This window comes from Pelophylax lessonae, assembly GCF_965119305.1.
Source record: "Pelophylax lessonae genome assembly, chromosome: 1".
Classification (NCBI taxonomy): domain Eukaryota; kingdom Metazoa; phylum Chordata; class Amphibia; order Anura; family Ranidae; genus Pelophylax; species Pelophylax lessonae.
Genome location: NC_138768.1, coordinates 254,288,406 through 254,311,902, shown reverse-complemented (window position 1 = coordinate 254,311,902; position 23,497 = coordinate 254,288,406).

Below are 23,497 nucleotides of genomic sequence, written 5' to 3'. Positions count from 1 at the left end.
TTATCTTTTTGTTCATTTAACATTGCAGTGGGACCAAACTAGGATCACCACCCAGGCTATGATCGACACAGGATCTTGTGGAAACTACATTGACATTTGTTTTGTCTCCCTTAATAAAATACCTATTGTTTCAAAACCCAAACCTGTCTCCGTTAGTTTTAATAACGGTACCCCCCTATCCTCTGGTCCTATCACCAGTCAGACACAGGCACTCCTTGTAACTGCTGATGAGTCTCATGTGGAGACCACCACCTTTGATGTGTTAACATCACCACATTTCCCAATCATTTTGGGACTTCCCTGGTTACACATACATCAACCAATCATCGATTGGAAAACAAGAACGCTAGCGTTCTCTTCTCACTATTGTGAAACGACGTGTAATCTCCCCACATATGATAGGATCCTGTCTGTAGTGCCGGATGACATTATACCCAAGTGTTATCAGGACTTATCGGAGGTTTTCCTTGAAAAAAACGCTCAAATGCTACCTCCTCATAGGGACTATGATTGTTGTATCGATCTACTCCCTAATAGCAAGTTGCCCTTCGGACATGTTTATCCTCTCTCACAGGATGAACTCTCTCATCTTAAGGAGTATCTGGATGAGAACTTGGCAAAGGGATTCATCCGACCTTCTACTTCCTCCACTGCTGCTGGACTCTTCTTTGTCCGCAATAAGGATTCTAGCCTTAGGCCTATCATTGATTTCAGACAATTAAATGCCATTACAATAAAGGATCGTTATCCTTTACCTCTTATTCCTGAACTTATCGAACAGGTGCGTGGAGCTTCTCTCTTTTCAAAATTGGACCTAAAAGGGGCATACAATTTAATTCGAATCCGTAAAGGGGATGAATGGAAGACGGCATTCAGAACCAGATACGGACTGTTTGAGTACCTTGTAATGCCATTTGGCTATGTAATGCTCCCGCAGCCTTCCAACGGTTTATAAATGAGATATTCAGAGACTTGCTTGACGTTTGTGTTGTAGTATATTTGGACGATATACTCATCTATTCTCATTCCTTACCTGAGCACATAAAACATGTGAGACTTGTGTTGTCAAGACTACTTGCACATAACTTATATGTTAAATCAAAAAAATGTTTGTTTCATAAAGAAGAAGTACTATTCCTAGGATATATTATATCAAAAAATGGAATCAAGATGGACATGAGCAAAATATCCTGCATTCTAGATTGGCCTGTGCCAACCACTCGCAAAGCATTGCAAAGGTTCCTAGGATTCTCTAACTACTATAGGAAATTCATTAAGAACTTCTCTGCGATTGTGAAACCTCTCACACAACTCACAAGCACGAAGAAACCATTTAATTTGTCAAAAGAAGCAGATGGAGCATTCTGTCTGCTGAAATCAAGCTTCACTACTGCCCCCATACTATGCCATCCAGACCCATCCCTTCAATACATCTTGGAGGTAGATGCGTCAAATATGGCAGTAGGAGCAATTCTCTCACAACGACCAACAAACACCTCACCTCTTCACCCAGTTGCTTTCTTCTCAAAGTCATTAAGCAGCCCTGAGGTGAACTACCCAGTAGGAGAGAAGGAGTTATTAGCCATAAAACTGGCATTAGAGAATTGGCGACATCTACTTGAGGGCACTCAATTGCCAATCCTGATATATACTGATCACAAAAACCTTCAATACCTTCAGACTAATAGAACTCTTTCCCACCGACAGGTTCGGTGGTCGTTATTCTTTCTGAGGTTTAATTTTTTAGTGACTTATACGCCCGCAGACAAAAATAAAAAAGCGGATGCACTTTCACGACTAGCCGAGAAAGATTCTACCGAGGTTCCCTCAGTTCCTATAATACCACTTGAACGTATTATCGGTGTCATTCGCTCCCTGAAGGAAGAGATTTTGCACAGCATAGGACTGGACTCACCTCCACCACAACTAACTACTGACGCAGAAGGCTTCCTCTATTACAACGATAAATTATACATACCCCCTACTATGCAAACCAAAATCTTGGAATTGTCGCATGACGTACCTATGGCAGGACATATGGGTATGACTAAAACTTTAAATCTACTTACTAGGCAGTTTTGGTGGCCAGACATGAAGACAACCGTAAAAAAGTTCGTTTCATCTTGTGATATCTGTGCAAGGTCTAAAATCGACAACACGAAACCATCGGGGTTACTTTGTAGTTTACCGATACCCCAGGTTCCGTGGGAAGTGGTATCCTTAGACTTCATAGTGGAACTACCACCTTCCAAAGGATTCAACACCATCTTGGTATCAGTGGACCATCTGACCAAGATGGCACATTTTACTCCTATCCGAAGACTACCTTCGTCCAAACAAACAGCGGAATTACTTGTGAAACATGTCTTTAAGTTACATGGTATTCCAAAAACATTGCTGTCTGACCATGGTTCACAATTCATCTCAAAGTTTTGGCTAGCTCTATGTCATATACTACGAATAGAGCGTAAACTTACTTCTCCATACCACCCTCAGACCAACGGACAGACAGAGAGAGTTGACCAGTGCATTGAACAGTATCTGCGTTGCTATACTTCGTATCTACAGGACGATTGGGCAGATCTCCTCCCGCTGGCGGAATTCGCCTATAACAACGCAACTCATAGCACTACTAAACAAAGTCCATTTTACCTAAATTACGGGTTTCATCCCACACTCCTTCCACCACGTATCTTGCCATCAAGTAATCCAGTGGCATCTGATTATCTTGCCCAGATAAAGGATTCTCTGGGATTACTCAACAATACCATATCACATGCTCATAGCCAACAAAAGAGGTACTACAACCTCCGTAGGAAACCCTCTCCCCAATATGCAATTGGGGATCTTGTTTGGCTTTCTACAAAAAATCTGAGATTAAAAATCCCTAGTAAAAAACTTGGACCTCTATTTCTGGGACCTTTCCCAATAGAGAAGCTTATTGGAAAAGCTGCAGTACAACTCGCATTACCAGCAGACCTCAAGATACATCCTGTCTTCCATGTGTCTCTACTGAAGCCCCATGTTCCTAACCAAGGAATAAGGCCTACTATCTCACCTCCACCTCCTGTACAAGTGGAAGGTGGAGAAGAATTTGAGATAAAAGAAATTTTGGATTCCCGTTTCAATAGAAGAAGACTCCAGTATCTTGTACGATGGAAGAACTATGGGCCCCAAGATGACACCTGGCTGGATACCTCCGATATACATGCCCCTAGACTGATTCGCAATTTCCACTCGAAATATCCAGAAAAACCAGTTCTAGAGGCCTTCCGGAGCCGGCCTTAAGGGGGGGGTACTGTAATGTTCTGGTACCTCTGGTACCCTTGTTCCATATTTCTCATTTGCTAATTGCGTCCTATCTTGTGTAACAAGAGACGCATATACCTTTAAGACCGGATGACATCATTGCCGAGCGCCGCTATGAGCGGCTATTTCAATCGCCGGCTTTCTCTCACTCATCGCTCGTTCAAACCACATGTTCACCGCACCTTCTCCTGTGAAGTCGGAGCTGCTGACATTTCCTTTGCTGAACTGACGCCGGAACCTCGCCGCTGATCCGTATCTCGCTACGGGATCACCTCTCTATCTATGGACATTGTTACTACTAACCTATCTAAGTGATAAGTACCCCACAGGGGATTCCTTACTAACCAATCTCCTACTGTCATCTACTGCAATTACCAGGACGATCTATCTATCTATTCCATACCATCTGCATAGACTGTTAGCTCTTGGGACTACCTTCAACTATCCTTGCACTAGGTTACTCTGTCTAAGTATACTCCATCTGTGTCCTCTTACCATCTGCACTATACTAGACATCAGAACCTATCTGCTTTACCATCACCTGCAACTCTCCTAATATTACTCCTAGTAATCACCATACAACCTGTCTCTCATCTATACATTCTCATATGTTCTATCCCTCCACTAAAACATCTGATTGAGTATATGTATATTGCATAACAGGCTGTACACCGTGATGAAGTCCTGAGAGTTGGATAGGTTTATTCAACAGTATCTCTACAAGGCTACTGAGTGTGATAATTCTGCAGCTGAAAATCCATCCATTAACAAAAACGCATGAACGTTACACTAAGGTCGAGCTGTTTATGCTCTTATCACCTTTTTTGATACACCTTTATAGTTAGATCCCTTCTTTATATACTCTGGTATTTTTTACTTTGTTTTTTAGTACTCACACTAAGAGACCTGCCATCTTCTCTTTATTTTTTATAGACGTTTTAAGGCCTTTAACCCACACACACAATGTGTCCTTGAATTCTGTGCTGACACTGTCACACCACCCTTTTATGCCTTTTTGATATAATACCTCAGTCAAAGTCGAAGACACAAACACAGGTATGTAATGTGCTGGTCCACTTTCATTCATTTTTTTTGTCCGCAGAGCCACCACAGCATATTATTCCTTACATTATCTTTTGATAGATACCTGTATCCTACTGATTGAGGGACAACTTTCTGGCCCTTGTTTTGGGATCCTTGCTAGACCTCCTCCGGGGGAGAGAGCAACCTCTGTCCACCCACTGCCTCTTTGCAGGCAACACTACCCTGCGGGCACTGTCGCCAACAGCATACACTTATCCTGTGTGCAGGTCTGTGGTAGTGAGATTGATTATAGATCCCCAGCTCAGGATTCCCCAGGGTGCAGAGCCTAACCCCCAGCCTGCTTCTTCACCAGGACCCCTGATGGTGGGGATGGACTTGCAGCAGGCAGGAACCAGGTCGTGGCCCCCAGGTAGACCCAGCTGAAGATGTGGAGACCACTGGCGTGTGCAGAGTAAACAGCAGACTTTAAGGATATCCAAGAGACAAGCCGAGGTCAGGACAGGGAGCAAACGAACATAGATGGAGAAACTAAGCTGAGTCGGTACACAGGAAATCAGATCTAATAGCCTAGGGGTATACAGATGGGAGCTCAGAGAACAGTGAAGTTGCTCAAGCAAGGAGCAGTGCAGTGAGCATGTGTTTATATAGGTAAGCAAACAGGGAGGTGACCCAGGAAGTAATAGACAGGAAAAGGATATAACCCACAGTGGAGCAGGAGGAGAACAGAGAAGCCAAACACCACATGTGAAAAGAAGCAAGATTGAAGAACTGCAGCAAAGAAGTTAGAGTATACATACAAAACTACAGGCTAACTTTTGAAATATCCACTCTCTATGACTTTTAACTGTATGCGGCCATCTTGCCGCCTCTTACAACCATCTGGTACACAGACATTTAGCTCTTTTGTTTATGTATATGCAAATGATTTTTACAACCAGTGGCGGCTGGTGAAGTTTTAAGATGGTGGGGCGCCAGACCCCGCCCTTCATTTTTGACCCCTCCCAATTCTCATAAGCCCAACCCACTCCTTATAGACTCCACCCACTCCATTCCAACCTTCTTTTGGATATATATATATATATATATATATATATATATATATATATATATACTGTATATATACAGTATATATTTGGATATATATATATAAATATATATATACTGTATATATATATATGTATATATATTAGGAATGGACTTCTAAAAGAAAGTGCACAAAATTTCATTTTTTGATTCCCATTTTATTCATATTGCTTATTATCCTTACATAACATTCCTTGGGGATATGGTATTATTATCAAGCGCTACATGGGTGGTTGCCTTTTCATGTTTGAAACACCTATTGGGTTTGACATGTGGTTTGGGCATACCACACATATGGGAATATAGCATGAATTTCAGACACATTATATATGTATATGCATAGCTGTAATACAGGCCAGTAGGGGCAGGTGATTCAGGACTTTTATATGTCGTGTCATTTATATGTGACATTTGTGGATTTTACCTTTTTCAATAAAGGGTGAATTTTTATATACATAAATGGGAGTTAGCAGCACTTTTGTATTGATAGGTTTTCCTCTTTATGGAGATTAGAAAGTACGCTAGAGGGAAAAAAAAATATTTTCATGTTTTGAAAAATGAAAGTGACTGTATTTACTTTTTATTAATACAATCTAGGAAATCATAGTACTCCATCTACAGACCCCTGAAGAAAGGTATTCCTACCTGAAACGCTTCGGTTTGGAGGATATCCACATGCCTATTTACTTTTTGTGATCTACACCGTATATCAGCCGCTACAATTTGTGGTTTTATCATTTATTCTAGGTTTTATACCTATATTTATCTACATTTTTTTTCTACTACATATTTTTTTGTATTCATTTGTATATTATGATCAAATGATCCTTTTTTAATGTATTAAATAAATCTATATGTAGCACCCTCCTAGACAGGTGCTAGGTAAAAGCATCTAATGCTCCTGCTGCTTATCAGGGGTGCCTGATCTTTAGTTAGGTCTGTTTTCTGTGCTCAGTGTGCATTTATCTGGTCTGATACAGTGTCCCCACTGTATCCAATGGGGAGGCCTGTTGGACAGTGGAGTAAACCTGGCCAATGATACATAAGCTTTTGTACTGTCCCAGTGGGTTGGCATCTGGAGAGGTGCATCATGGGATTGATGATAAAAGCAAAAGACGGGAGAGCATGAGGCAGGGTGTCTTTTGGCGGGAACAAAGTCCCAGGAGGAGGTGGACGGCTATCTCTCCTCCTGTAGGTATAAGGAAGGATGTTCAGGCGGTCGGCATAGTGAACCAGGTGTGTGGAGCTGAGCTGCAGAGGATCCCGGGCACTGACAAGTGGAGCTGCTGGCAGAGACTGTTGGGAAAAACAGTATCGTGAGTACCAGGAGTTCTGCTTAAGGGTCTGCCTAAGAGAGGGGACCACTCCAGAGAAGTCAGGGGATCAAGGAGCTAGCTCACACAGGAAGTTTATCAGTAAAGGGGTGCCGTGTAGTTAACTCTGAAGAATAGGAACAAAGGGGGTACCAGGAAGGGCCCTGAAGTTGTTCAGCAATACAGTACAAATTACCTCGGAAAGCTCATTCACTTATACTTCACAGCTAAGGGCAAAGTGAAGCAGTGGCCTAGCCGTGACTAGCATTACTCAGCATTTTCAAGTCGTCCCAGCCAATTGTGCATAGTTGTAAAAAGTTGGAGTATCCCACTCATTCCCTTCTCCTATCCAAGTTCCAAATAAAAACACAAAAACCAAAGCTACTGGACTGTTTCCTGACTGAACTAAAACACTTGGGAAAAATGTCAAACTGTCATGTTGTTGCTAATGGTAACCCAGGGGAACCTGTAATCAGCAGCTCCCAAGGGAGTAGTGCTACATATATTTTTATACTATTGGAAGTGTGGTTGCCTATAAAGTCCCAACCCGGGGGGGGCCCTCCTGTTTCCTGTTCTTTATACTATAGTTAAGGTATATAAGTAATAAAACATGGCCACACCCTTCCCGCCCCCCCCCCCCCCCCAGCATTAGGATGATCAAATTAAATCAGTATACAGAGGTTTATTTCTTCTGAGAGATATTGAGATATTAAAAGAACACTCCAACCACCATGATCACTTCAGTGATTTGAAGTGGTCATGGTGGTAGGAGTCAGAGCTGCACATGCTGGGATATTTACAGGTATGTGTTTGGGGCTAGTTGCATCCCTAGCACATATGCCTTAGGCAGCCAGAAAATGCCATGTCCTTATTCATACATGTGTGAACAAGGACATGACATATTATGACAAAATGCAACTAGCTATTAAAAAACATATTGCAACAATATACACACGCTAATGCACATAGCTTTTCTACTTATTTTGCAGACTGCTGGCGGGTACTGCTGGTCGTGCGGGTACTGCTGGTTGTGCAGGTACTGCTGGTCATAATGTCAGGTACTGCTGGAGTAAGCCACGGCTGCAGAAGAGAGCAGAGCCGCTGCTTCCTGTATGGCTCTTGTCACAGGTGGAGTGCATTTCATATATACATATCACTATACAGGAAGCAGCGGCTCTGTCACTGACTGCAGACATCCTAAGTCTCCCGTGGCAGCAGGGAGATCGCACGGCACTTGCAGCCTAGTGCGTGCCCATCCAATGCAGGCTAAACATTGCCCATCCAATGCAGCTTCACCAGTGCGTACCCATCCAATGCAGCCTGATCAGTGCCCATCCAATGCAGCCTCACCAGTGCATGCTCATCCAATGCAGCCTGATTAGTGCCCATCCAATGCAGCCTCACCAGTGCTTGCCCATCCAATGCAGCCTGATAAGTGCCCATCCAATGCAGCCTCACCAGTGCATGCCCATCCAATGCAGCCTGATCAGTGTCCATCCAATGCAGCCTCACCAGTGTGTGCCTATCCAATGCAGACTCACTAGTGCAGGGATCCTCAAACTACGGCCCTCCAGCTGTTGCGGAACTACACATCCCATGAGGCATTGTAAAACTCAGACATTCACAGCCATGACTGGGCATGATGGGAATTGTAGTTCCTGAACAACTGGAGGGCCTTAGTTTGAAGACCCCTGCACTAGTGCATGTCTATCCAATGCAGCTTCACCAGTGCGTGCCCATCCAATGCAGCCTCACCAGTGCATGCCCATCCAATGCAGCCTGATCAGTGCCCATCCAATGCAGCCTCACCAGTGCATGCCCATTCAATGCAGCCTGATCAGTGTCCATCCAATGCAGCCTCACCAGTGTGTGCCTATCCAATGTAGCCTCACCAGTGCATGCCCGTCCAATGCGGCCTCACCAGTGCGTGCCCATCCAATGCAAGGAAGAGAGAGGAGAGCCGCTGGATTACACAGAGCAGGGATCTCTCGCTTACCCGGCGACCGCTGTCATATGAAGTCCTGCCTCCTGGACCAGTTCCTATGATAGACATCACCAATGTGCTGTCTATCAAAAGCCAGTCCAGGAGGCAGGGCTTCGTATGAAGTAGCGTAGCGGCGCCAGGTAAGCAGGAGATCCCCGCTCTGTTTGTAATCCAGCGCAGCTCACCCCTCTTCCCTCCCCTCCGAGGCAGCCTCTGCCTACAGTTAGTTGGAAGCCGTTGTGGTCGTGGCCCCGACTGGACTTCCTTCCTCCCCAGGAAAAAAAAAAATTGTCAGGGGGCAGTGGGCCGCATTGCCTGCGGTTCCGGGCCACAGGTTGGACATGCCTGGTCTAAGCAGCAAGACCAGCTTCTGCAGTACCAATTTACAGTTCGGCTGAGGATCGGTGAGCTCGGTCCCAGCAACCCTTGCTGATCCTACTATCTAGGCATACAGGGGGCCCACACGGCAGCATGGAGCCAGGTCACGATGGCGACTCCTGCGACCCCTGTATATCTGCCCCTGTCTCGAAGGAATGTAGTCAGTGAGATATGCAGATGGATCAGTTCAGGCCACCGGCAGAGACATGATCAGCAAACAAAGGATCGATCCAGGCAGCAGGTAGAAATTTGGTCAATAAACAGGACAGGGTTATTACAGGCAGAAGCAACACTGCACTGGTGTATCAGTGATCAGGAACACTGTTGCTGGCTACACTGGTCTGGTGACACTGAGGACTAGTGAGACAGTAATCAGGAACACTGCTGCTGACTTACACTGATATGGTGATATTGGGACTGGTGTGGTGACAATCATGGATACCGCTGCTGGCTTACACTGGTGTAGTGACACTGCAAATGGTGTGGCAGTGATAAGGAATACCATTGCTGGCTTGACACTGTGACTGGTGTGACGTTGATTGGGGACACTGTAACTAGTGTGGCCGTGGTCAGGGACACTGTAACTGGTGTAGCGGTGGTCAGGGATACTGGGACTGGTGTGACAGTGATCAGGGATACTGTAACTGGTATGGCAGTAATCAGGGACAATATGACTGTAGCGATGGTAATCAGGGACACTGGGACTGATTTGGCGGTGATCAGAGACACTGGGACTGGTGTGGAGGTGATCAGGGACACTGGGACTGATGTGGTGGTGATCAGGGATACTGGAACTGGTGTGGCAGTGATCATGGATAAGATGACTGGTGTGGCAGTGATCAGGGACACTGGGGCTATTGTGGCAGTGATCAGGGACACTGGGACTGGTGTGGCAGTGATCAAGGATAATATGACTAGTGTGGCAATGATCAGGGACACTGAGACTGATGTGGCGGTGATCAGGGACAATATGACTGGTGCGGTGGTAATTAGGGAAACTGTGAATGGTGGCGGTGATTATGGACACTGACTGGTGCAGCAGTGATTAGGGATACTGACTGCAGCACTGGTCTGGTGACATTGTACTGCTGTGGCCATGATCAGAGATAGTGACTGGTGGCAATGACATACAGTGATATCAGAGTAGCCAGCCATTGTACATGATCACCACCATAGCAGTACAATGTCACCACAGTGTCACTGCACTTGCTCTGGTGAAAGTTTGAAACAAAATTATATTTTATTTTGCAATTTGCTTTTACATACTTTCACCAGAGCAGTGCAGTGTCACCATAGTGACACCGTACTGCTCAGGGAGGGGGGTTTGTTTTTTTATTCTTAAACTATGTTTGCTTATATAGTGATGATCACTGTATAAGCGATCAGACTGTAATTGTCTTTGGCATCATTCATAATGCCATTGTTTATTATTGTGATTTCTGTGGTTAGCCAAAGCTATGGTGTGGTTGGCCCTGTACCATGTGATCACTGTCACCACAGAAGTAAGAAATGGCATATAAATGACAGCCCTTGTTTACTACTGTTTATGTGATCACAGCAATCACACATTACCAGCGCCAATCACAGTTGCCTGGTACCCCCATCAGTGATCCGCTGTGTCTGTCATAGATTGTGCTGCTGCATGTACCTGAGGGTGAGCATGAGGTGTGCTCCTGGGAGGACATACTGGTACATCCTCCCAGAATGACGCGTGTCCCACCCAGGCTTATATGTACAGTGGGATAGGGTTAAAATCACATTAGCATGCAGTTTTGCACGATGCAAAATCATTGTACTTAACCATTTATGGACAACCCGCCGTGTATTTACGTCTGTACTTTGACGTTCAATACCAGGGTTATGGCAGCAGATAGCTGCCATTACCTCGGTATTTGTTTAAACGGTGGGCGGTCCGCTTTAACATAAGGGCAGTCCCAGCAGCATATTTGCCGCGGGATCACTCTTATGGGTGGCAAGAGAGGTTCACCCCCCCCCCCCCCTTTGCTTCCCGGTCATTTTCCCCGCTTACCGAACCCGGGAAAAACTATCTGCTCTCCTCTCAGGCAGGTAGTCGAGTGAGTGCAAGATGCCCCTCACTCGACTCTATGGCCTTGGAGGACCGGAGCGACATCATACGTTGCTCCCTAGCAACACATTTAAAGAGCCCATTTTTTTTTTCATCATGAAAAAAAATGACTTTTTTTTTTTTTTTTTAAGCGTAGATGTGAGATCTGAGGTCTTTTTGACCCCAGATCTCACATTAAAGAGGTCCTGTCATGCTTATTTTTATTACAAGGGATGTTTACATTCCTTGTAATAGGAATAAAAATGCTAAAAAATGTTTTAAAAAAAAAAAAAATAAACAGTGTAAAAATAAAAGATAAAATAAATAGGAAAAAAAAATGCCCCGTCCCCGTTAGCTCGCGCGCAGAAGTGAACGCATACACAAGTCGCGCCCACATATGTAAACGGTTTTCAAATCACATATGTGAGGTATTACCATTACAGTGGGAACAATAATTTGAGCCTCAGACCTCCTCTGTAACTCTAAACTGGTAACCTGTAGACATTTTTAAAGTGTGGCCTATGGGGATTTTTAAGTACCAATGTTAGTCGCCATTCCACGAGCGTGCGCAATTTTGAAGCATGACATGTTGGGTATCTATTTACTCGGCGTAACATTATCTTTTACATTATAAAAAAAGGGCTAACTTTACTGTTTTTTTTATTTTTTAATTAAAAAAGTGCATTTTTTCCCAAAAAATTGCATTTGTAAGACTGCTGCGAAAATACGGTGTGATAAAAAATATTGCAACTATCTCTATTTTATTCGCTAGGATCTTTGCTAAAAAAAAAAATATATAATGTTTGGGGGTTCTAAGTAATTTTCTAGCAAAAAAAATGATTTTAACTTGTAAACAACAAGTGTCAGAAAAAGGCCCGGCCCAGAAGTGGTTAATACAAACGTGTATTGCCTTTATTATTGTTTTTTATCTTCCTAGTTAAATGATGCCCTGGTGATGTAACCCTGGCCTCCAGATGCATCCTGGTAAGTTCCTGCCACATGTCCCCAATGCAGAGATCAGCGTGCGTGCCTCCAATGCAGTGACCAGTATTCATGTCCCCAATGCAGAGATCAGCGTGCGTGCCTCCAATGCATTGGGGACATGTATACTGGTCACTGCATTGGAGGCACGCACGCTGATCTCTGCATTGGGGACATGTATACTGGTCACTGCATTGGGGGCATGTATACTGGTCACTGCATTGGGGGCATGTATACTGGTCACTGCATTGGAGGCACGCACGCTGATCTCTGCATTGTGGGCATGTATACTGGTCACTGCATTGGGGGCATGTATACTGGTCACTACATTGGGGGCACGCACGCTGGTCACTGAATTGGGGGCATGTATGCTGGTCACTACATTGGGGGCATGTATGCTGGTCACTGCATTGAAGGGGGCACACACGCTGGTCACTGCATTGGGGGCATGTACGCAGTTCACTGCATTGGGGGCATGTACGCTGGTCACTGCATTGGGGGCATGTACGCTGATCTCTGCATTGAAGGGGGCGTGTATGCTGGTCTCTGCATTGAAGGGGGCATGTACGCTGGTCACTGCATTGAAGGGGGCATGTACGCTGGTCACTACATTGAAGGGGGCATGTACACTGGTCACTGCATTAAAAGGGGGCACTCTGGTCACTGTGCATTGAAAGGGGGCACGCTGGTCACTGTGCATTAATAGGGGGCACGCTGGTCACTGTGCATTGAAAGGGGGCACACTGGTCACTCTGCATTGAAAGGGGACACGCTGGTCTCTCTGCATTAAAAGGGGGCACACTATACCTTAATTACTGAAGGCCCCTTTCACACTTTTGCGATCTCAAAGTCACGCAATTTTTTACAGCGTTTTTTGCCGCAAAGCAATGCCTATTAAATTTTTCTGTTTGCGACCCCCCAAAATTTTTGAGCACCAGCCACCACTGACGCCAATAGTTGCAGGAATAAAAGGGAGCAGAATGGGGCCACCATGAGAAGAAGAGGTAGGAAAAGAAAAATGCGATATGCAAAGCATAAAAAGCCTGCAATTATCTGTAAGTATCTGTTTTTAGATTACATTGCTAAACATTTCTAAAGGTGCCTTTGTTGTAATCTTTATGATAAGGTGAAGTTCCTCTTTAACCATTTGAACTCTGGAAGGTTTTACCCCCTTCATGACCAGTACATTTTTTGCTATTTAGCACTGTTCTACTTTACCTGGTCATTGCACAGTCATGCAACACTGTACCCAAATTAAATTTATTTATACTTTTTTTTTTTACACAAATAGAGCTTTCTTTTAGTGGTATTTGATTTCATTTTTAATTATATAAATGAAAAAACAACAAAAATGTTGAAAAAGAAAATATATACATATATAAACATATCACATAACAAAAAAAAAATCGTATTTCTTCATAAATTTAGGCCAAAATGTATTCTGCAAGTCTTTGGTAAATATCAATCCCAATAAGTGTACATTATTTCTGTTGTCTGAAAGTTATAGCATCTACAAACTAAGGTGTATATATACTGGAATTTACACAGCTATAGACGCTATACTGTAATGGCATGTGATCAGCAACATAAAGTGGGACTATGATAGGGTAGTGGACAATCTGGCACTAACAGACACTGGCTGGGAGGGTCACTAACTGACACTGCTAGTGACACTTGTACAGTATTCAGTGATTATACTGTACACTGACACTGTACTAATGAAATTAGTTGGGAAGTGGTTAATATCTAGGGGCAATGAAGGGGTTAACTGTGTGACTAGCAATGTATAGTGCGTGCTGCTTTTACTTTTACATCTGGCTCGTTTTTCTCCCTGCTTTTCAGGGAGAAGAAACAGCCAGATCGCTGTTCCTATGTACACAGAGTTCTTTGTTTTTGTAAACACAGAACTCTGTGTATAATTGGACACAGCCGGTCAGCAGGTTTCAGCAAAATCACTGGCCGAAATCTGCTGCCAAACTTTGCGCCCCAAACCCAGAAGAAGGCTGGTCACATACAATACATGTACATGGCTATGCCTGGACCTGCCGCTTGCTTACGGTATATTTACTGTGAGTGATGGGCAGGTGGTTAAAACTGAACTCCAAGCAGAGACGGCCCTACCATGCTTCTTGCTGGGTCCTTTGGACCCAGGCAGAACTTGGAGAGTGGCAGCAAATTGACTCCCAACTGTTTTTTTCCTGCAGTTTTGTGTGTCATCAGTTTGCATGCACGTTTTGGGTGGCATTTCCCCATTTCATACCGCTGTCTGTAGTGCAAACTGATGAGTATGAGGAGGCAGAGCGTCTCCCCTGGGGAACGTCCCTCACATTATCGTGGTGTGCGCAATGACGTCAGATATCAGAGCACTTCATCTCACGCAGGGCAGGCTGGATCTTTTAGGGCGGTGAGCGCGGCAAACACAGGAGTGACAGGAGGACTGAGGACAGACAGCAAGAGTTCAGTCGACCGGTCCGCCTAGTGGTGAGTTATGGAAGAAGATAACAGTATATATAATTGTGACGGGAGTCACTTTGGTTGGGGGGCCCATGGAGCCCAGCTTACCTTAGAGAGGTTGAGAAATCCCTGTCTCAGCCCCCTAGGCTCCTCTTATGTGTAAGTCACCCTGTGTCTATTAGGGACACAGGGTGACCAAGGAAATTATGGACTTCATGGACACTCATTTGGATAACTTCAAACGGGAGAGTAATATTTATCAACAATATCCCTCAAGAAATATATAAAGATTTCTCAGTATGGATGCTGAGAAAGCATTCGACCATGTGAACTGGCGGTTTATGTTTCTGGTACTTCGTCACATTGGCCTAGGGGACACTATGTTTAATTGTATTAGGTCGGTATCTACTGACTCGTGTGCGCAAGTGAAGGCAAACGGTATATTATCCGATAATTTTGCAATTCGGAATGGCACAAGGCAAGGGTGTCCCCTGTCACCTCTTTTGTTTGCCCTCACTTTGGAACCTTTCCTTAGCAGGGTCCACCAAAACCCTGACATAGGAGGGATTCGGGTAGGACTGGGCCATTATAAAGTCTCGGCTTATGCCGATGATATGCTTTTCTCGATTTCTAATCCAGTGGTGTCCCTACCAAATCTGATGAGAGAATTCTATCTGTATGGTACATTGTCCAATTTAAAAATCAACTTTGGGAAGTCGGAGGCGATGGGGGTTCGGTTGCCCATGGCTATGACAAACATGGCTATGACTAGCTTAGGATTGCGTTGGACGGATAATGCGCTTAAATACCTGGGTACTTTGATACCCCCGGATGCTTCAAAAGTATACTCTCTTAACTTCCCCCCTCTTGCGACCCGGACTCGGCTGCTACTGGATAAATGGGTGAAGGGAACACACTCCTGGTTTGGAAGACGCAACCTTTTAAAAATGTGCATCCTCCATCAATTTCTGTATCTGTTTCAGGCTCTGCCTGTAAGGATTCCCAGGCAGTTCTTGCATCAGACCAATTCTCTTTTTGTTCGTTTTGTGTGGGCATGTAAAAAACCTAGGCTACGTAGGAATCTTCTTACATTGCCGAAATGCATGGGGGGTCTAGCCTTCCCAGATATCTATAAATACCAACAGGCATCCCACCTATGCAGAGCCCTGGATTGGTGTAGACATGCTACTTCCGAACTATGGGTCCAGTTGGAACAGGCACAATGTGGCTTTCCAATACGGGGAGCACCATGGTGCATCCGTAATATTCTTGTTCGTCGACATCCTCTGATCGGGGCCACTCTTACAGTGATTGAACATCTGAGTGAACGCTTCCACCTGGCCCCCCTGCCCTCCCCCCTCCAGCCGGTATTGGGTCATCCGTTGTTCCCTCCGGGAACCTCGGATAGTGCTCTGGTGGCTTTGCGGGATAGAGGGATTTATCAGGCCTCCCATTTTCTGATAAAGATCCGTTGGCCAACTGTCTCTGAACTAATGTCAGAAAGGGGACCCTTTGCACTTCAGTTCTGGTCTGCCATTAAAGTTCACCATTTTCTTGCCTCTTTCCTGATGCCGGCTGCCTACTCTAGGCCCTTGACTCTGTTTGCTTCAGCCTCAGAATGACCAGGTTGTTCTACCCTGGGTGGAGAAGTGGGAGACAGACATTGAACGCCAGTTTAATGTACAGCAGAAACAGAGTATGATTCACCTAGCTCTGAACTCTTCGATTTGTACGAAGACACAGGAGACGATTTTTAAACTTCTGACACGTTGGTATTATACCCCGGAGCGTCTTCATCGTTTTTTCCCTGAGGCATCAGATCGATGTTGGAGATGTAGAGGTGAGAAGGGTATGTTGCTACATACCTTTTGGTCGTGCCTGATGCTGTTATCTTTCTGGGGGGAGGTTCATAGAATATCAGCAAAATTAACGGAATGGAAGACCCCAGATGATCCGGCTTTTTTTTGCTTCAAGTGGTGGACGTTCCACTCGGGGCCTTTAAGAAATCCCTGCTCTGTCCTCTTTTGAATGTCGCTCGGGCATGTATACCATCCTTGTGGAAACAGACGACCCCTCCGCAGATTGCTCAATGGCTCAAGAGGGTTGAGGAGGTTAACAAGATGGAGAACCTGATCGCGTATTCCCAGCATAGAGGAGATGGATATGTGGAAAAATGGAATATGTGGGATCTTTTTATAACCTCTGGAGAAGGGGCACGTCTGATGGCAGAGTGATCAAATGAATAGACAGTTATGTCTAAGGTAGTACGTGGTCTGTTGGCAGGGTTAAACATAGTTTGGGGATACATTTCCCTCCCCCCTTAACCTCCCCTCTATTATTTTTTTTTCTCTCTCTCTCTCTTCTTCTTCTTCTTTCTTTTCTTTTTCTTTTTTCGTTATTTGTTCTTAATGGTAGATTTTTGTCTACTTAATAAAAAAAAAAAAGTTGCACGCCAGAGAGGGCTCTTTTGTGGTATTTAAGGGCAGGGTTGATTTACGTATGTGATGATGCCAAACTCCTACCAAGGTTTTTTGTATTACCTGTACCTGGTTGTATTCAATAAACTTTATAAATAAAAAAAATAAAAAAAGATAAACAATTAGACTTTTCAGATTGCTTGAATATTGTTGGAGTCTCTCATGGACCCTTGCTAGATAGTGAGGTGGGGGTTGTTATTGGTAAGTGCCTGTATCCCATTGTTCTATTGTTTCTGACTGCCTTAAGATCAACCTATTATGGGATGTATATGTATGTATGTGGATTGGCTGCTAAGGGGGAGGGGGGGTTGTCCCACAGTGTATATCTCTTTGTGCCTGTGTTTGAATAAACAGTTCTTATCCGGGAGGGTTCCAAAACTTATACAAGCTAAGTTGTCATCTAGTTTTGTATGTAGGGCAGCTGGAATATCTATCCATGTTCAAGTCTGTAGGAAGCCGCATACTGACAGAAGCCCACAAACACAGTGTGGGTCGCGGTTCCGTTACACTGGTTGGCAGCGGCGGGATGCTTCCTGCAGCCTGGGACATCCAAACATCCACTGGGATCCAAGGTCCGGACAACAGAAGAGGAGAGGTACAGATATCAGCCCCCATGGAAGAGGAATTCGGAAGGAGGTTGCGAGAGATGTGGATACAGCACAGGGGACCAGTGTCAGAGCAGGTCCTGCTAGGATGGTATTATTTAATCCGCTTGGAACTGTGGAAGGAAACGCTAGCCGTGAGCAGCGACACCAGGGAAAAATCCTCCCTTCTATCCAGGAAAGGTACTGGTCACAATATGGATTGTGGGTGTTGGTTTTGGGAGATAAACCGCACAAGGAATGGAAAGCTGAGTTAAGTAGGCTTGTCCAGGAGGAGATTGCAGTTGGACGGGAGCTACAGGGTGCTCCGCTGGTATGTAACCCAAGTGTGCCCATGGACAGTGGACGACAGTCCAAAGGAGGGCTTTGGCTACAACGGCCTGGGACTGTCATTAGAGAAGTGGTCAGAGGACCCTAAATTTGGGAGTGATCTGGAGTGGCAGTTAGAGGAAATTATGGATTCCAGAGAAGAGATCCTGAACATCTCGGAAGTGCTCTGGGCACTGAAAGATATGGGGTTTCTGGCTGGTCAGGAATGGGAGCTGGAGATCGCCTACAGACGGCTTCTAGACTCTGCTCAGCACCAGCCAGTGTTACCGGGAGAGGAGTATGTAGGTCCCTAGTCCCAGCAGCAGCCAACAGCATTGGGAGTGGAGACGGTCAGTCCCACTACCCAGCATCAGCCAGCGTTACCCGGAGAGGAGAATGTAGGTCCCTCGTCCCAGCAGCAGCCAACAGCACTGGGGGTGGAGATTGTCGGGCCCACTACCCAGCACCAGCAAGCATTAACAGGAGAGGAGATTGGAGGCCCCTCGTCCCAGCAGCAGCCAACAGCACTGGGGGTGGAGATGATCGGGCCCACTACCCAGCACAAGCCAGCGTTACCAGGAGAGGAAATTGTAGGTCCCTCATCCCAGCAGCAGCCAACAGCACTGGGGGTGGTCCCACTACCCAGCCCCTGCCACGGAATACTGATTTAATTGACTTTTCATCGGAGGATGATATGGATGATAAATCACCTGCCAAAATGTTGTCACTGGGCCCGAGTGCCACCAGCCTGTGCCCTGAACTTTCAGCAATTCCAGAGACTGGGGATTTAATAGACTTTTCTGCTGAGGAGGAACGTCCCAGTGAGCTTACAGCAGAAGAGCAGGCGTACAGGCATAGCGCTGCTAACCTCTGCCTGCAACAATTGGTGACCCAGGAAGATGTGCGCAAGGCCATTGACTTTTCAGTTTACTTCTCTGCGGAACAGCAGGCATCAGGGCCTAACATCACTGAGCTCTGCCCAACATCAACAGCAGCTTCAGCCTCCTTGAGAGAAGAGGCAGCCGGCCTTTCTACTACACCACTGAAAGGAACATGGGATTTCCTGCCAGCAGCATCTGTGGAGTTACAAAAAACTTCTCCAGCTGAAGCACTGACAACTGGACAGAGGGTCCAAGACCTCTGCCCCACACCTGCGGTAGTTCCGGAGGCGGTCACTCCCCAGCAGCAGATCAGGATCCAGGGGGAGAAGGGAGAGGAGGTTGTCGTCCCCCCTCCTCAACAGACAGTAAGAGCGGAGGAAACTGTCTTCTCTCCCCAGCCAGGATCTGTACACCTGGAAGATGGTACCAGAGAAAGGTTGTCCCAACAGCCAGATGATGGTAAGGAAGATGGAGCAGCCGACTCCCCTTCCCAGCAGCAGACGGCACCCCAGAATGATAACACCAACCCAGCAGAAGAGCTGGCAACAGGGCAGAGTGCTGCTGGCCTCTGCCCTCAGCTAACAAAGGATGGGTTTCCTGAGAAAGTGGATGAGACTACAGTCTTCACTTGTATACCCCGGGGATGCTGGGCAGACGGCCCAGATCCCCAACAGCCTGACAAAGTGTGTAAGTCACCCTGTGTCTATTAGGGACACAGGGTGACCAAGGAAATGATGGACTTCATTGACACTGAGAATATGGTTTGGATAACTTCAAATGGGAGAGTAATTTTTATCAACAATATCCCTCAAGAAATATATAAAGATAAACAATTTGACTTTTCAGATTGCTTGAATATTGATGGAGTCTCTCATAGACCCTTGCTAGATAGTGAGGTGGGGTTTGTTATTGGTAAGTGCCTGTATCCCATTGTTCTATTGTTTCTGTCTGCCTTAAGATCAACCTATTATGGGATGTATATGTGTATGTGGATTGGCTGCTAATATTTTTTATATTTATATAAAATAATAGATGTTGAGGCCTTTTGGTGGGCGTGATTTTTATTTGGGGGGGGTGAGGTTGGGAGGGGGGGGCAGCATTTTATTCTTGGAACCAGGCAGCACAACGTCTTGGGCCAGCCCTGACTCCAAGTATGTTTTTTTATGGCACGCTTACATTGATCCAGCATGGACATCTCATGCCTGACAGTCTGCTGGGGAAGTTGACAATCCCTGTAGCAGTCGGTGCAACTATAGAAATTGTCCCAATGTTCCGGCTCCTAAGCTGAGCATCTTCTCGTCTGCACTCTCACTACAGGGGTTCACTTGCTTGGCACTGCCAATGTGCTTAGAACACCTTTTTTATGTAGCACTACCCCCACAGGGGCCGCTGATAACTGACTCTCCTTTTCCTGCACAACTGGGCAACATGCATGTCTCCACTTGCAGCCAGACACAAGAAGTCAGTCCCTTGGCTTGTTTTTGTTATTTTTATTGGGGGGGGGGTAACAATTTGGATAGGGTGAAGAGATTTATGGGATGCCCAGCAGATGTTGAACACAGCAAAACTTGGGGACAATCTTCCTTTTTCTGTACAAAAAACCTGAACTGCTTCCTTCTGTGCAAACTCACAGTCCTTTGTAGATTTAGCAAAAGTCCATTACAGACTAAGGACCCTGGGCCCTTCTGGAAAAGTAGCACAAACTTGAGGCAACTGCTTGCAGGACTATATCCCTTCTTTCTGTAGAAATGGTCCCAGCTCCACTACTCAGCAGGTCCTACCAGCCCTCCTGGCTGCTCCGGAGATTTCTCAGGGTTAGGCTAAAGGGATGAAGCACACTGCTGTCCCTATAGAAAGTTGACTACACATGATGTACTTTCTGTCCTTTCCTTGCTCCCACTGCTCCTAGGTGGTGGTCCCTGTCACACCACACTGCAGAAGGGATCCTTCCTGAGCCCTATCACCTGTAGGGCCCCCCTAGACCTGGAGGGCACCTCAAGGCCACTGACAGGCTCCCCAGCATTCCACCTCCATCTTCAACCTGACTCCCCCTGCCAGTATGACTTATCCATACTTAAGGGCTTGCTCAAACACCCTGCTAGGCTCACATGCATGGGGATTGCCCAAACTCCCTTGAGTATGCAGAATGAGCCTCCTGGCCTTCACCTACCAACCTCTAGAAGTTTCTCCAAATTTCCAGACCAAGAGGGAGGCACCAGAGACTTGCCTGCATCAAGCCTAAACACAAATAAACCCTGACCCGGATTCCAAGACTCATGCTTAACGTGATATTAAAGTCTTGGTTTTTTTTTTTGGTTTTTAAATAAGAAACATATTATACTTACCAGCTCTGTGTAATTATTTTGCACAGAGTAGCCCAGATCTTCTTCTTCTTCGCTTGCCGACATTCCTGGCCCCTCCCTCCTGCCAATGCTTTCCCAGCAAGCACCTTGCTGTGGGGGCACCCAAGCCGAGCCGCTGCTCTGTGTGTCCATTCAGACACAGAGCTGCAGCTTGGCCCCACCTCCTCTCTGTTTTCATTGGCTCACTTACTTTGATTGTCTCAGCCAATCAGGAGGGAGAGTCCCGGACAGCCAAATCTCTTGCAACATCGCTAGATTGAGATGGGGCTCAGGTAAGTATTAGGGTGGCTGCTGCACACAGAAGGTTTTTTTTATCTTCATGCATAGAATGCTTTTAGAACCACTTTAACCATGAGCTAAACTATGTTTTGCCTTCTCTCACACTAATAGCACACTAGAGGGTACTACATATACTCAAGGTCGTGTGTGCTTTAGCTCTCCCTCTTCAGACACCAAGGAGTGAGGATGGGAGATTCTGGGGATGACCCAGGCGATGGTCGCCCTGAGGGATCTGACCTGCAATCCCAAACCACATCTTCACCTGAAGACCTCGGCTATGACCCTAGAAAAGGTGAATCGATCCCTGCTTTCAGACAGCGGGTTGCTGATCATTTAAAGAGAATAAAGGAGGAAAAGTTGATGGGCCTGAAAGCTGACTACAGAAAAAAAGTAATCTGTGCATGATAAAGCATGGATCATAAAGCGCCAGCAGAATCTGGTCAATGTGTTCAAGGAGAAAAGCTGAGCTTTCAAGGAGAAATTCCAGAACGAGGAAAGGTTCCAGAGAATTAGGGATGACGCCAGTCATGGAAAAGCATCGGCGGTGGCAGTACGGGTGTAGAGTGAGGAGGGGGTCCTGGATGCTGCTCCTGAAATCCCATCCACCCCAGGATCTGCTTCACCAGAGGAAATGGCGACCTCTGCCTCCCTCCCTCCCCAGCAAGCTGGGGGAACAACACAGGAGGTGGAGGAAAATGGCGGAGGGCTCCTTATCTTTATTCAGGAAATGGAGTCTCCCTTAAGTGGAAGAACCTTTCACTTTTCAGCGGATTCTGTGGATGAGAACGATGGCGAGGACTATGTACCTGGACCTCTAAAGGTAAAAGGGACTGAGACACCATGCTTTTTAAAAACTGACAGTATGGACTCCAGCATGCAGAGTAGCATTTTGGAGGGAAAACCTCCTGTGTCTCCTCAAGGCTCTGCAGAGAAAATGGCTGCTGTGCCTGCAGGACTGGACTCTGCTACTAAGATGCCTGTGACTTTGAACTCTGCTGCTATGAATTCTACATTACTGGACAATGACAGTAAGAAAACTATATATGTGAACTATACTGGGGAAGGAGGGGGGGTGAGAAAGGGATCTGCTCTTTTTGCTGAACAGTCTCCACTGGTTGCTGCAGGTATAGCAGATAATGGTGGGAAAGGAAATGGCAGCTGCACAGTGAAAGGTGTTACTGAAATTCCAGGAAGAGTGACAAGGAGTGGACCTAAGAGGAGTATGTTGGGGGAGATGGAGGTGAAGACTGCAGCATCTTGTGCAAGTGGGTCTGCTGGGAGCAGTAGTTCCATGGATTGGAAAATAATTGTGAATGATAAAGCTGTTTGTAATGCTGGAAAGGGGAATGTATGTGTGTTGGTGGATGGAGTGACAGCTGCTGCTGCCTCTGGTGGTGATTTGCATAGCGGGGCTTCTGAGGCTCCTGCAACCAATGGTGTAGCTCTGAGATCTGGAGTGTGTAATCCTGCAAGTAAAACCTATGCTGGGGCTCTGGCTGGGATAAGGGGGTCACAACAGGCAGCTTAGGGGGGAGGTCTGCTGCAGGTCTGACATCTGCACCCCTGTCTTTTAGGTGGAGGAATGTAGTGCTGCTCAGGTGGGAGGGTGGGCCCCCCTTCCCCATCAGGTATCAGGAGGTTGGTTGTGGACAAGATTTTGGCGATGGGTTTCAAGACAGATGACATCTTTGCTCTGATAAGTCTGGTAGGCTCCTAGGAGTATGATGATTTCTCCCTTGTTTGCCCTGAGTCTCTCTATATTTTTTGGGAGAAGTATGAGCGTATGTATAGGGGTGTGCCGGAGTGGGAGGGGCTTGTCCCAAAACTTGTCTCACGTCAATCTCTTGTGAAGAATGTCACCCTACTGGTAAGGAATGAATCCATTCCTTCCGCTGACATGTCTGTCTGAGAAGATTTGGGGAGCTTTTGACCCCATTAAAGGAGATTGTGGATGAGAGGGGCATATGGACAGATG